Genomic DNA, 15,154 nt, shown 5'->3' with positions numbered 1-15,154 from the left:
AATAGGATACAGTTCCCTTCGACTTTTTGTGTCCTTTTAGAGAGCTGGCTTCTGGAAACATTCACATATAGCTTGTTAGTAATGCATTCACATAATGAGTAATGGCAATGACATTTTTCACTTTTAATGACACATGGGTTTGTGTTGATACCCTCCGTGTTCCCTCTCATAGCTCATCAGTCATCTGGCCTTGGTCAAGTAGGTAGCACTAAACCTGCAGTGGTTTGGAGCCCGTTGGAAATTGTGTTAAATGGAGATTAAAAAAAATAAAACAATAGGGGTAATCTTTCATGCACAACCATCATGTCTAGACAAAGATATTGAACGGCACAAGCAATTGTAAAGCACAACTGTGCTGCAAGTTTTCTTTGTCATTTGATTTATCACAAATGCTATGTGTTTTTCAGTGAGGGGGTTTTGAACTTCTAGACTTGCAGGGATTGATGGCTTTAACTTCTCCAGTATGCAGTTTGTCCCTTTTCCTCTTTGTCCTCTCTCCCCTCTGTACCTTTTCTCATGCATGTCTGACTCCGGAGCTGCATGTTTCTGATGCACGGTGACTGTCCCCACCAACCTGCTGAGTGTTTACTGTTATATTGTTTGTGATTTGTTGCTCCTCTTTTCTCTCTTTGCTTTCCCCTCACCCCAACCGGCTGAGGCAGATGGCCGCCCTCCCCGAGCTCGGTTTACGTCGGCGGTTTCTTCCTGTCAAAACAGAGTCCAACCGCCTGCCGTTACAATGTAAAGTTCCCCGCAATAATCGCTGTTGTGAATTGGCACTTTAGAAATAGAAATGAATTCAGGGGGAAAAAAACCCCCGGAAGCCTTCTTCATAAATGTGACTAATGTACGCTGGCGTGCATGAGTGTTTACCGGTGTGTAGCCATAGGAACAACATGGTGGTGTAGCAGGGGTGCAGAACACTGTGTGTGTGTGTGTGTGTGTGTGTGTGTGTGTGGGGAGGGGGGGGGGGGGTGTGTGTTAGCTAAGACGCTGATTTCCACCTGATCTCTTTCTTTTCATACTGAGTCAAGTACAAGGATCCAGGAGACAGAACAAGAGTTCAGGTTACCAGAAAGAGAGATCCAGTAGCAGTTACTAGCTTTCACTTGACCTTCTTTGTAGTAAAAAGTGTAGTAAATACACTTGTAGTAGCTAACGTGATATGCACAGAAGGAGCTGTTAAGAGCCTGTCGGCCTCTTTTCCATTTTGCATCATTCATCGCATTCCCCGACCTCGCCCGCACTCTCCGCATGTACGCACGCTCGACGCTGCCTCAGCTGTCGAGAACAGGCATGTGGAATATTTCAGCACTCAGCATCGTGACCGCCTCACTTTTCAGTCATGTCACACTCAAAGATTTATAGGGTACAAATCGTCATCCCAAGAAAGACCGAGACTCTAACCTTGCTTTGACCACGGTGGTGTCATGGCTGCTGTACTTTAAGGTAATGTTGTGTAGATGTGCATGTTCTCTGAAACTCTGGAAAAACAAGCCACCCGGGGAAAGATTCATATAGCTGTGTGTGCACAAAAGCAGAAAAATGCATATGCTGTCTTCTTGGGAGATTTCGAAAGCCACGTGTATGCGCTGTCCTCTTTTAAAAACACAAATCTCAGTCACTGTGAGATTTTACGCACATGGCCGAGCCAACTCTTTGCTCGCACCTTTAGCCACGAGTGGACACAGATGCTTTCTTATTGCATCAGTTCCATATAAAATCGCTGTTTGCAACTCAGGTTAATGAAGAAGTGCAATTTACTTTGTGGAGAAAGTGGAGAAAGGGAAATGTGGCTTTGATTGTTTTTGGAATTAAAAAGAAAAGAAAAACAGAACGGGGATAAAAAGAGCAAAAGACCCTGGCAAAAAACAAAATGTTAGACTACAAACAAAAGGAAAAAAAAAGAGAAAGCAGACCATTACACATGGTCACAGCTATTTATAGCATCAGTGATGACAGACCATCGTAAAAGCACTGGCTGTTTTCCTTCATGCTAGTTATCTCTCACCTTAATTTTCATCTCTAGGCTATCGGACTTGGCCTTCTCTAGAAGCATTTTTACAGTTAATTTTTACATTATAAAAAACACTTTGCATTTGGGGAAGGTCATATTATATTCATGTTTCTTTGTACATACACAGTTTATGCACACAGCCTCTGTAAACACCCCTAAAACTGGTCTTTCTTACACCTTCCTCACATGATTATCAGATTATTGAGTCTCGCTGATTTTCACCATGATTTTTATATTGTGTCTTTGTAATATGGAGACATAATTCTGACTGAATCTCCCCTTTAGACCCTCTCGAGCACTGGAGCACTCTCCTTTGAGAGTCACTCTTTTTTTATTTACTCTTGTTTCCATTTCAGATTCTGTTACTCTCCCTTTTCATCATGTTTTTTTTTTCTCTTTTTGGTCAGGCATAGCCACAGTCTCCTTCCTTTTTTGAGCGTTCGTTTTCCTGGGAGATTTTTAGTATCCAGACAGAATTGCATAATAAAAGCGAGGATTGTAGTTAGCCAATCTAAATGCAGACCGCATTGTTCTTTTTATTTTACCTGTTACTCTGTGCAGTAAAAAATAAGTGCGTCATCTTTAACAAGGCAATAAATGTACAGTCCAGTTTCCTTTGATTTAATGAATCTAAATAACCTCAAATCACAAACATCCATCATCATACGCTCATTTGCAAGAAAGGAGCTTGTGTAAAACAGCAGCAAGTGGCCCGTAAAACAATAATAAACTATTTTCAAAACACATATTAAAACATTTTAAACTATCAACAAAATGTTTAGTAGCGCCTTTATTGTATTTCTGATTTTCGCTCTTCTTCTCGCTCCCTGCGTCAGCGCTACCCCAAACAAGTGAGAAAGATCCACAGCATGACTAAGAGAGTCAAGCAGAGAAAGTAGATTGCAGATGATGTATCCTGTTTACAAAGCTAAAGGCTGTTCTTTCTATCTCTGCTGAGAACGCTACAGAGTTGCAGTCCTGTTGGTTTGATATTTTACACATTTCAGAGACACCTGGTTTTAGGTTACGCCCTGAGGCTAAAGAGAAAGAAACAAGTTTTCTGGTGCAGATCCCTGAAGGGTTTATTTTATATGCTCTCATTTAAATGGATCAAGGAATATGTAGTCGGTGTTTGTCAGTTGCATATAGAGAGGTTCACGTCAAAGGAAAATCCTGAACCCTTGACTCCTGAAAAGTATCCATTAAGTCTCTTGTGCTGTAATGGGCATTTTGTCCCCCTATAGGGAAGGGTTGCATCTCATTAATGCAGTATTGTCCTGAGTGATTACCTTTAACCCTAATGGGCGTGGTCTCTCAATCCAAAGGCCACAAGGAGTCACCAAGTGAAAATAACTGTGCTCATTTACTGTGAATCTTCAAGTCACCAGATGGAAAAGTCTGTGCTGACAGGTTGTACAGCTCTCTGCTTCACGGTCATGAAAGTACCAAGTGAGGGAATATATATTTTATTTTATTCCAGGTTTCTAGTAGCACTCAGTTTTCTTTTCCTTTGGGTGATAACTCACCTGTTTATTCCTGCAATTACCTAGTCACACAATGAACCAGCAGTACTAAGCATAAAATCCAGCACACAAGTCCGGGGCTTCAGCTAATGTCCACATCAAACATCAGAATCAAGAAAAAAAGCGGTCTCCATCGCTGCAGCCGTGATGTGAGTGTTGATGCCAGATGGTTGAGTTTGAGTATTTCTCCGACTGCTGGTCTCCTGAGATTTTCACAACATGAAAGTATGGCTGACGAATCTGCAGAAACCACGCGATCCAATCATGTCAGCATGGACCAGCATTTCAAATGGATGTTTCCAACATCTTGTAGAATCGATGGCATAAAACATTTAGGTTGTTTTGGCAGCAGATGGGACTGGTCGATGTAATGACGGTTTTCATAATAAAGTGCTTGGAGTTCCTACTTTTGGATAAACTGGAAGTTTGATTAAAAACCTGCATGATCATTAAAAAAGATCCGCTGTTTTTACCGCTGCAAAAAAACTAAATGTAAACGTTCTTACTAGTAGAACTGAATTGTCTATTTTTTAACATCTCCTACATCATTTTCACTTTTTTTTTTCCCCCATGTGACCGATGAGCAACACTTAGGAGATGGGTAGCACTCCTGGGCAGGCTGTGAATGAGGCTAAAATATGAGCGCATTAATAACAGGGATACTGTCATATACCCACATACATAAGGAGATGTAGATCCCCATTTCTGTGTGTAGTGGTGCATCTCAACTCATGCCAGTGCTTTCATTACTATTCAAAAGCAATGTGGAAAGCAGCAGCGGCACAAAGCGGCTGGAAGCCATGAACGGAAAAATGATGAAGAAGGTGAGGCAGAATGAGGAAGACAAATGACCTATATTGCCCATATGCCTGTATGTGTATGTGTATGTATGTGTGCATTTACTGTGAAGTCATACTATATTTAAATGTAAGTAAATGTAAGTCCTGTCAGAATAAGTTTAACTGGTATGCCTGTAATAATAGCATAATAATAACATATTAATACAATGGTTTCATCTGGAGTTTAAAATTGTATACCTCTTTTTTTTCAGAATAGTTTTTTTCTATAACAAATAGGGGAATCTGGCCATCTCCACCCTGAAACTCAGACTGCCTGATGCATGCGTTTATTGCAGCAGTACTTCTCACTGATAAGAACCTCACTGTTAACTGTTGCTGTGTTACGGCTTATGCAAACCTAACATTTCCACCTGACTCTACTTTACTTCAAAAGCTTTCAATGAGATGACATGGTGGAGTTTTTTTGTGAACCACTGACTGTACATCTGTGCTTGGGTTTCCTCATAAACTGTAAGAGATGAACATGTCTGCCTTGACATCAGTCTGTGCTTTATGGATGCCTCTTTTGAGACTTTGAGTGTGGATGTTGCTGTCTTGTATTGTTAACTTAGTCCACAATTAGCTTCACTTACGATTGAAAACCACATGTGCACATCTGCAAATTAGCAATTACACATTAGGCCAGGTGTAAGCACTTAATTTCCCCAACAGGTCAAATGAGAAACTGGGACTGCTGTGGAGGGTCACACCATCAGGTTTATGAGGAGATAACATTTCTGCTTATTGGTGCAGCCCTCCACAACAGTCCCAGTGCAAAGGTCCACGTGCAGTGTTCAATCATAAATGAGGCTAACAGCTAACTAAGCTAGCTGTAAAATGATTTTTCCCATGCATTATGTCTAAAACTACATCCGCTCTGAAATGTCTTAAAAGAAAATCATACCCCCTAGGTGTTCAAAAACATCTCTGCCTCCCACAGAGTACAACTGCAAAAGTGTCAGTAAAAAAAAAGAACTCCCACAAGTCACAGTGTAAAGTACAAAACGCAGATGCAAGAGAAGCTGTGGAGAGTTTCTACAGTGACATAGCTTCCTCACATCTTTCAGTGTGACATTAAGAAACCATTATAGCTAGCTTTTACTTCAGTGTAACATAAACTTACATTGGGTCCTACCAAATGAATGACAAGTGTTTTAAAGTTTTTGGGTTTGTTGTCTGCACCTCCTAAATGTCGTTCACGCAGTCTTATGAAAGAACGATGGCTCAAATTCTGAATCCAAAAATACTTAATAGCCAAAAAAGGGTTTCATCCTCTGGAATAGTATTAAAAATAGCTACTAATTGCTTAAGTTAGTATTCTCTTACACAAACAGTCTGAAGAATTTCAGTTCAACTTTGTTTTCTGGGTGTGGTGTTTAGCACTGTCACGTCAGAGCAGCTCGGCCCTGGGTTTGAGTCCACCAGCTGACCGGGACCTTCCTGTGAGGAGTTTGTTCTCCCTGTGCCTGTGTGGGTCATCACCGCGAACTCCAGCTTCCTCCCACACCCCAAAGACAAGCATGTCAGGTTAACTGATGATCCTAAATTGGCTATAGGTGTAAATAGGTGTAAATGGTTATCAGTCTCTCGGTGGCCCCCTGAATTTGAGTTTTCGCCTTGTACTTGATTTTTTTCTCACACCCTCTAGACGTCCTACAAACACTGTCACATGCATCTTCTCCTAATGCTGTATGTTGATTTGCAAGGCTATTTTGGGATTGCTCTCAAATTATTTGGGTATTTATGTAACCAGCACAAATATATGGACGTTAGCAGTGTACAGTTTTTCCTTTGTAGCTTCAAGCCCTGACAGAGATGTTCTAGACAGTCTTTATGATGCTTTGAGTTCATCGTGTAAATTTGTCTGCTTAAAGGCTCGAAAATTCAGAAACTCATTTCTCTGGCAGAGTTCAAAGCATTCATTGCAGCTGTGTGAGATGAATCCTTGGGAGTTGTCATTACTTTGAATACGTTTTTTTTTCTCTTTTTTTCTTTTTTGGGGGGATGCTAGGCCTGTGTCTCTCTGTCGTTCTGCCTGTCTGTCCCTAGAACTTTTTACGCTGTATTATTTATCTAAGACCTCTATCTACAGAATATAGCTGTCTCATTGGTGAGGACTCCCTTGCAGATTTTGGATCCCAAAAGGTGCAATCTGGTTAAATATAGATTTAGTGTAAGTGAATTTCTCTTTCCTGTGTTTTGATTATGTACGATGCTTATTGATTTCCCAAGACATGGAGATGTCAAACGGTGGACAAGCTTGTGAAGAATTCATCTTTTCTCAGTATCTTGGGACCTCACAACAAACCGTATCACACAGTCAGCTCTGGGCAGTACAAAAGTCCTCACACACACACACACACAGAGGCTTTGCACATTTGTGCAATCGATGAAAGTGAGTCATCTGGATTAGGTTAGATTACAGAGCAAGAAAAGGCGAAGAGGAATGGAGAACGAGAGAGAAAGAGAAGAAAGGAGGAACGGGAGTTAAAGGAAGTCAGATCAAAACCCGCCACGCTCTGAGGCAAGTTCTACTACAGCTCTCACAACCGGGAGGCGCAGCGCGACTGTGCGTCTGCCTGTCGTCCGCGTGATTCAAAGACATCTGTGAGAATGTAATTTGTTTTGACTCTCAGTCTCACCCATCCCTCCCCACTCTCCCCCCACCACAGTGATTGACTATTACGGATATAAGGCTTCAACATCACACAACATTACACGTCCTTGAGGGAGGAATGAAAGCAAAAGCGTCTTCTCTCCCCCTCTCTACTCAGTCACGAGGGTAAGGGGTTTAAAAAGTGGGGGTGGACTGGGGGGGCGGGCCGAGGAGTGAGCGATGGATGGAGCGAGGGGTAGAGGAGTTTGGGGGTTAAGCTGACGTCCAGACTTGGCATGATGGACGTTTCTATAAGAGATATGGAAACACGGAGCGTGACGGACATTTCTATTATAGAAATTTTATGCTGCTTGCTACCCAGCAGTTGGGAGCGAGAGAGAGAGAGAGACTTCTGTGCAGTAAGGCATGCAGGACAAAATGTGGAGAATAATGCTATTGATACAAGCTTGTACTTTTCTCATCCTGATCTAATATCTGTGTCGTATCCGTCTCTGTCTTTTTCTCCATCACAGAGTGTCTTCCTGTCTGTCTTTCGCCGTCTTTGCAGTGAGAGGGTTATGCCAGAATAATAGGCAGTGCTGATATATATCTCCTCCACAGGCCCTGCGGTGCTACACTTGTCACTCCCCTGTAGAGAGATGTGGACATGTGCGATGCCGTGGATGATCGTCTGTGGCGAAACATTGTACGGTTACGTAATGCATTTGGTATTCAGAGAGGAGAACAAGAGGAAGGAGGAGAGATGGGAAGCAGAGGTGGAAAGAGTCACACGGCTCAGTAAATGAGGGCGAGGAGCTGACTGGAAACATGCCACGTTGTTCATTTTGCCTTAGAATTAAATCTCCCATTTCTTACTCTTAGTATGGAGTGCTGAGTGTGCTACCTGAAAACAATCACATCTGGAGGTCTCTTTAAATATCAGTTGTAATCTTGTTTTTACTTGTATTCTTTTAGCATTTGAAGAACAACAACTATCAGAAGACAGAAAAAAAACCCTCATCATAAAAAATTAATTAACAGTTTTAAGCTACTCATCGAACATCATTGAACATTCAGCCAGTGCAGATAAACGCAGAGAAACTTGAGCTTCCAGCTACAAGCAAGCTCGCTTGACTGATATCAATAAAGCAAGCTCATACTGGAATGCCTCCAAAAGAAACATGAAGTGCCACTCTGCTAACATTTAATATTGTGCAAATGTATTTAGCCGCCCCTCATTTCTTTAGATTTTTCTGGGAAAATGGAAAATATGTGCAGTGATTTATTGAATGTGCAAACATACTTGGAAATACAGAACAGTAGGCAAAAACAGAGTTTGTACAATTTCAACAACTTTGAAAGTCAATATTTGGTATGACCACCTTTATTCTTTAACACAGCGCTGCTGCAGTAAAAATACTTTTTTATGCCTGTCAGAGATTTATTTTTATCTTAGTTCGTGTAGATTCAACTGAAGGAATGGAAACAAATTACTGTGAATGTTTTGAGACAGGCTGCTAGTAACAAAGTGCCTAAAGATGCCACTGATAATTGGATCTTTCTGTGGACACAACACTGATTCATCTGTTGAACCAGTGCCATCAATATAGTTACCTTTTGTCCCCAAAAGTTGATTCTGTTCATCTGGACGTAGAGTTTTCAGTGGGAGAAACGTTTCGTCACTCATCCAAGTGACTTCTTCTGTCTCAGCTGACTGCAGGTTTCCCCAATCTTATGAACAGTACATTACATAATGACTGAAACCAGCCCACTGAATGAACAATGGGCTGTGAGGTCAGTTCATTGATCATTAATATGGAAATTCTCATGACCATTGATCAACAACAACTAATCAAAGCCCATTTATCAATGACCATGACTCCATAGAGAGTTGAGGCCAGGATAGACAAATGTCACCGAGCAGTGACTAAGTTTGTAGTCAAAGGCTTGCACCCATTTGCCACAGCAGATGCCCGCGATTTTCGGTAAGTGAATGTGTTTAATTGTAGGCAGGGACATTACTGGATATTCTTGTGTAATTGCTACAGAATCATTTATGTTATACTTTGTTATTGCTACAGCAGAATATTTATTTTATTATTTTACATTTACAATTTTTTTCCTGGGGACCCTGTGACGCCCCATTGAAGAGCCGTAGGCTGTGGATCTCTTAAGATCTCGCTGTTGGGTTTGTAAGGCCATGTTACTCCTAAATTTCTATCTTGTTCAAAGAGAAGATATAAAACAAAGTTCTAAGCTAATCGACCTTAGTGTTCTCCTTTTTTAAAAATAAGAGTCGATAAAAGAATCGAATCGTTAAACAGAATTGAAAATGGAATCGGAATCGTGAAAATCTTATCAATACCCATCCCTGAAGAAGTCACTTGGATGAGTGACAAAACGTTTCTCCCACAAAACGCTACGTCCAGATGAACAGAATTAGCTTTTGGGGATTTACTTACCTGGATGATTGAGCAAGCATCAAGAAGTTACCTTTTGTACACACACACACACACAAAGACTTTGAAAATGGTCAGGTACAAGAAGTGGACTGAAAAGGAGTGAAAAAGCAGTCAAAGAACAACTTAGGCAGGAGAACTATCGCTCAAGACCACTTTTGAAATGTTTGAGAAAATGTGGGTGTTTGGAAGCAAAATATAAAGAAATAACGGTCGGTTCAAGAGTTTTGCACAGTATTATATAGAATTTATTCAAACTTTTCCAAAGTTCTTCTTCTTTTTTAACTTTGTTTAATCTTTCAAAAATGAATGTAACTGTTCACATCTCAGTTCCATTTAGAAGTAAGGAGACGGGAATCAGGTTTATACGTCACTGCCAAACATTTGCAGTGTAGCACATTTTCACAAAGTGAATTCAAAGTTGAATCAAAGAACTGTTTATTTTGTCAATTTAAAGATAATTTAAATGAAGGAAGTTTCCCACATGTCATGCCAAATGTTCGTCACTGCAGTCAGGAACGATCTCAACTCACATTTAAAACTCATTTCAGATAATGAAAGTTTGGAGTTGTCGTGTATGCAGAGCAGGACGTAGCTCAGGAAAGAAGTGATGGTGAACTGCTAGATGCTGCGTATTCACAGTGGCTGATGACACAGATCTGACCACAGATGTTCCTCAGTTGTAGTGTTCACATCTGATTCCCATCTCGCTGTAGATTTGTGAAAACGTAGCACAAAGCCCTTTATTCAACAATGATAGATATATTTTAGAACTCGGTTTATATGGGCGTCCCTCAAAAAGCAATTTCTCCTCAGCAGTCAGCACAGTTAAGGTCATTTCTGGGTCCTGGCTGGTTCTAAGAAAAAGACCTTAACTGAAGGTGAGAGAAAAGAAAAGTCGTGGCTGAATGGATTCATGTTTTCTCGTCGGTGGTTCAAAAGGAATAAAGAGCTCGTCTTCATAACAGTCTTCCAAATATTGGATTTCTTTATGACGCCAGGGTCTTATTGTTTAAAGTATGAGTTTATTTTTTCTCAGACATGTTTTTGTTGACAGATTGAGATCTCTGAGTCACATACACGATTTTAATACTTTAAGATACATTTACTTCATTTTTGAGTAGATGAAGGGCACAGTTGACATAAACATAGACCTTGAGGTGAGATTATTTTGTCAATTGTTTTGTTGCCAAGGTCAAGAATAGACTCTGAGCCACAGCCTCACTCCCTCCTACTGCTTATTTCAAAGCAGCTAATGAAGTGCTCTTAAATTATGCATTAAAAACTAAGTAAAGTAATTAATGATTTGCATTAATTGCTTTGGTTCTAATTAAGAGAATTCTCTCAAAAAGTTATGTAATCTCGCACAGCCCTGCGCAACCGTGTAATAATACCAGCTCATAAACTTCTGACCACTTGTTACGGACCATCTATCCACGGTTTTATCATCTAGTAATCTCATAAGGCATCGTAGGAAGCACAGATAGTTTACTTCCAACTCTGATGTGTCAGTGCCCCTGTGAAGAAAGGCAAGTCCACAAAAATAGCTTTTCTAGTGTGGTGCTAGAGAATGACTGCCACAGAGCTCTGACCTAAAACCAACAAATAAAAAACAAGAGAGTGAGCCAGCTTTTATCACCACAGACATTAAAAGAGAAAGCCGTGGCACTCTAGCAATCGGGAAAAGGTCTTTATTGAAGTATTCTCTAAAGCCAAATGGAGCCTGTCACTCCAAAGAATCAGCCAGCAGCTGCGATCTTGCTGCACTGGCACACATTCGTATTAAAATGTTCAATTTCAGCTATGTGGTGGGCACGTGTGCTTCAAATTGAATAGTATTTGGAATTTTTCAGATTCCCTAAACCTTGACTGAATTCCCAGATAAACAGCCTCAAAGCATGACACAACCACCGCCATGCTCGACAGTGGGCAATGGTGTTGTTTTGATGGATATGTAGTATATTAGTGCTGTTTTTGTGTCAAACATACCATTTACATCAGAGCACAACACATTTTGGAAGACTTGGTGTATCTTGTTTCAAAATTTAGCCAGGCTTGAATGTTGTTTTTTAGTTTGAGCTCCTTAACAAAAGATCCAACGATGAGACACCCCCCAGAAAAGGAATGCATTTACAGGTTAAGGCCACTGACATTTTTTCCCACAGAGGGGTGCAGCGGAGATTTAGGAGACAGGCAGTTACTCTAGGAGACTGTAGAACATCCTTAACCCATCAGCAGGACAGATATCTGCTCCTTTGTGCAAAGAGGAACAGGACGAGCGCTGCCTGAGCCACAAAATGACCTCCAGCAGGCCACTGGCATGAATGTCTCTGATCCAACAATCAGAAACAGACTTCACGAGGGTGGCTGAGGGGCTGTGGGCCCCGTGCTCACTGCCCAACACCGTGGAGCCCGATTAGCATTTGCCATAGAATACCAGAACTGGCACCCTGTGCTTTTCACAGATAAGAGCAGCTTCACTGTGAGCACATGTGACAGACGTGAAATGGTCTGTCACATGGAAATGATACATTTCCACGTATGTTTGCACATTTCAATAAATCACTGAGTCTATTTTCTATTTTTCTAGCATCATACAAAGAAATAAGTGGAGTGACATATTCATGGTTCCAAAGCTTCTAGATACCAACGAGACCTTGAACCCACATTAGATTCACAAACGCTATTTTTGGTAGAAAATATTCACCTGAAAATTACCACCATCACACGATATAGCTCTTCTCCAAAAGCCGATGCACATTCACATCCGCACGCAGAAACATACACAGATGCCTGCGTAACAAAACAAACACACATACAGGTGTGACAACTGCGAGTGTGTCTGTGTGTAGGGCGTCTGCCTCTCCAAACAGGCAGTAGGCCAGAGAGGGGTTTTAACACACTTAATGGGATTTCACACTCTGAAGTACACACGTGTACACACTCTCGGACACACACTAATGTTGAAGATAAACATGTCTGAAAGCTATGTGTGATCCCAGACAAATAAACACACACACACCCACACATGCACACTCTCTGATATAAAAGGATTTGTCAGGCTCCCACATTGTACACATGCAAAATTAATGGACTCCAATATCCACACAGAAACACGACTGTTACTCAGTCATTTACAAAAGAGATGCGGCTTCACACACCTGACAGAGTGAAGACGCAGAAACACAGACGCTATACAAATCTTCCATTATGTGTCAGCCCAGGATTGTTGGGGCTTTACCGGTGCTGTGGTCATGGTGACCTCTTATTCTTCAGGGAGTGTTTAAGGAGTGCTCTACTGAAAATCTATATTTTCAATCATCTGGTACTTGGTGTCTCAAACCTGCTGAATGCTGCACCGAAAAGTTTGTAGCTCGCCTTTTTGCAGAGAACGACAGGTGTGGTAGGGTTGCTTTGACCGCAGTTAGAGCAGAAATTGAATCATAAGTCATTATTTTTTGATCTGTGCATTTATGGTTTTTTCTGTCTTGTCACATGAGCGGTTGAGCATTCGGAAGAGAAACACAACTTTTTTTCCATCCCTCGTGATTGCTATTGGAATCCATGTAAGGATCGACTTAAACAGATTAAAGAAACAGTTCAAACCAAAAGCAATTTATGCACAAATTTGGCTCAGTTCTTGGAGTTCTGGTTTCTCCTGCCATCCTAAACATGCTGGTTTATTTCCCAAGCATGTACTAATATGAGCGTAGCAACTCTGGTTAAATTGTGACCGATAACAATGAATGTATTTCCATCCAGACTGTCAAAAATGTGCACACATACACAGGCCGAGGTGTACTAATGTGTGCACACAAAAACCCCCATAAAACATTGGTAAAATCATTTGTGAAATGCATTCATTAAACACACTAAAAACATCAACTGTGTGGAGTTATAAAGACCCGGAAAGCTTCACAAAGTAGCAAGCAACAAACTTTCCAGAGCCACTTATCAAGCCTGTGCGGTGAGAATTTAGCACTCCAATAAAATTGATTTTCTTCAGATTTATTTCTCTAAGAATACATCTGTTTGGGACTAATGCTCAAAAACAGGTGTGTTTGGGGATCAATTTAATATTTCTCAAGAAGACAGGCTCCAGACTTCTCTCAAAGTGGATGGCATTTTTTTATTTTCCCCAAACAAGAAGCTCTGCGGTAGTTATCTGTTGTCTTCAGAGCATGCAATAAAATATGGGACCTCTACGCTGAGAGAGTGAGTGAGAGCGAGAGAGAAATTTCTTAGTAATAGAGCTTATGTGCTCTGGTAGGTGGACCGTGTTATGGCCTGTCTGAAAACTTTTGCAAAGTTTGGCATTAGAACTTCACCAGACAAATGACCCGGGCCACATACCATAAGTCATGGAGGAAAGCATCTCTCTCGCTCTTCCTCTTTTTCTCCCTCGCTTTCTAGTTCTATCTGTCTCTCTCACTTAGGTACACACACACACACACACTCGCACACAGCTAGCGGCAGCTGAAGCAGCATCACTCAGACACCTCAAGCTGTTAATTTCCTTCCTGTCTTGATACATGCAGCCAAGTGGAAAATATTATAGAAGCAACAGAAGTGTGTCCGCTGAGCGCTCACACAAGCACCCCAATCTCTTTTCACCTTCTGACAAACACGTGGTTAAAAGAATCTGTGCGACTGTGCCAGGAGTGCCTGCTGGCTGCTGTTTGCTTTGTGTGTGTTACTGCGTGGCACACACTGGTGAGCTGGGAGGTCGGGCGTAATGGAAATGCGGCCCACCTGCTTTCCTGGTTGCTGACGAGCCGACTGATGGAGAGGCGACCTCTGCTGTGATGGTGGGGACAGAAATTGAGATAAATGATGGAAATAATGGCACACCATGGTACAAACGTTGTTTTTCTCTTTCAGCTATGCAAAAACGGGCATTCAGTTTTGATACTGTGCAGAAGGCTTCAGGTCCGGCTTCCAGGGAGCCAGACATTCTTGTAATTTTATAGAGGTGGTCTTGAGCAGTAGTTCTCCAGGCTTCCTGGAGGTCTTTCAAACTTTTTCTTTGGACATGGGACTGATTTTCACTCATTTTCACTTCAGTCGTTGTACCTGACCGTTAACACTGACCTGTGAATTATTGAAACATAAAATGCACCTAACTCAAAGTATGAATCAGTTTTGTGTCTACACACGACAGATGACTTAGCAAAATTTAATTGTATCTTTAGGCTCTTTTTTTATTAGTCAGTTGTAAATGCACATAATTTGTTGCCACTTCATTTGTTGCATCTATCGTAGCATGGTGTGCAGTTTGCACTTAAAATTTTTGAGGAAACTGGAAAAGAAGCCACAGAAACTGGTGTTGGGGATCTTGTTGAAGTACCATCAGAGTTTGGTCCACCATCTAATTCAACCTGGAAAACATCTGATTTGGAACAGCTTCATTTTTCAGCATGACAGTGATCCCCAAAAAACTGCTAGTGTTGTAAAAGCATACATCAGCTGTGGATTGGCCTTTTCTGAGCCTGCACCTCAATGTTATTAAAGCAGTGTGGGATCATTTTGACTGATTTTGGGTCCAGTTTGTATGCCATTTGGCATGCCTTAGCCTTCCTTAAGACTGACTTGACAACCACCCTTCTACTGAGACTATTTCTGATGGGGCTTTAGTGAACACAGTGGCCAAACTGAACAGCCAGATCCATCTCCCAGGTCATGTATCACATCTTTGCTGAAGGAAATCTGCTTGAAATGGT

At 41.3% G+C, this 15,154-nt stretch overlaps 1 protein-coding gene across 2 annotated transcripts in view; it reads right to left on the bottom strand.

Annotated features, from left to right (window-relative positions):
* Window positions 1-15,154, bottom strand: part of LOC102788382 (protein ELFN1-like) — a 129,602-nt gene that overhangs the window by 17,945 nt on the left and 96,503 nt on the right. The gene's annotated exons all lie outside the window — the stretch shown is intronic.

Source organism: Neolamprologus brichardi, chromosome 6 (genome assembly GCF_056152115.1).
Source record: "Neolamprologus brichardi isolate AB-2024 chromosome 6, ASM5615211v1, whole genome shotgun sequence".
NCBI lineage: Eukaryota > Metazoa > Chordata > Actinopteri > Cichliformes > Cichlidae > Neolamprologus > Neolamprologus brichardi.
The sequence above is the reverse complement of the archived record's forward strand: the minus strand, read 5'-3'. Positions and strand labels throughout refer to the sequence as shown.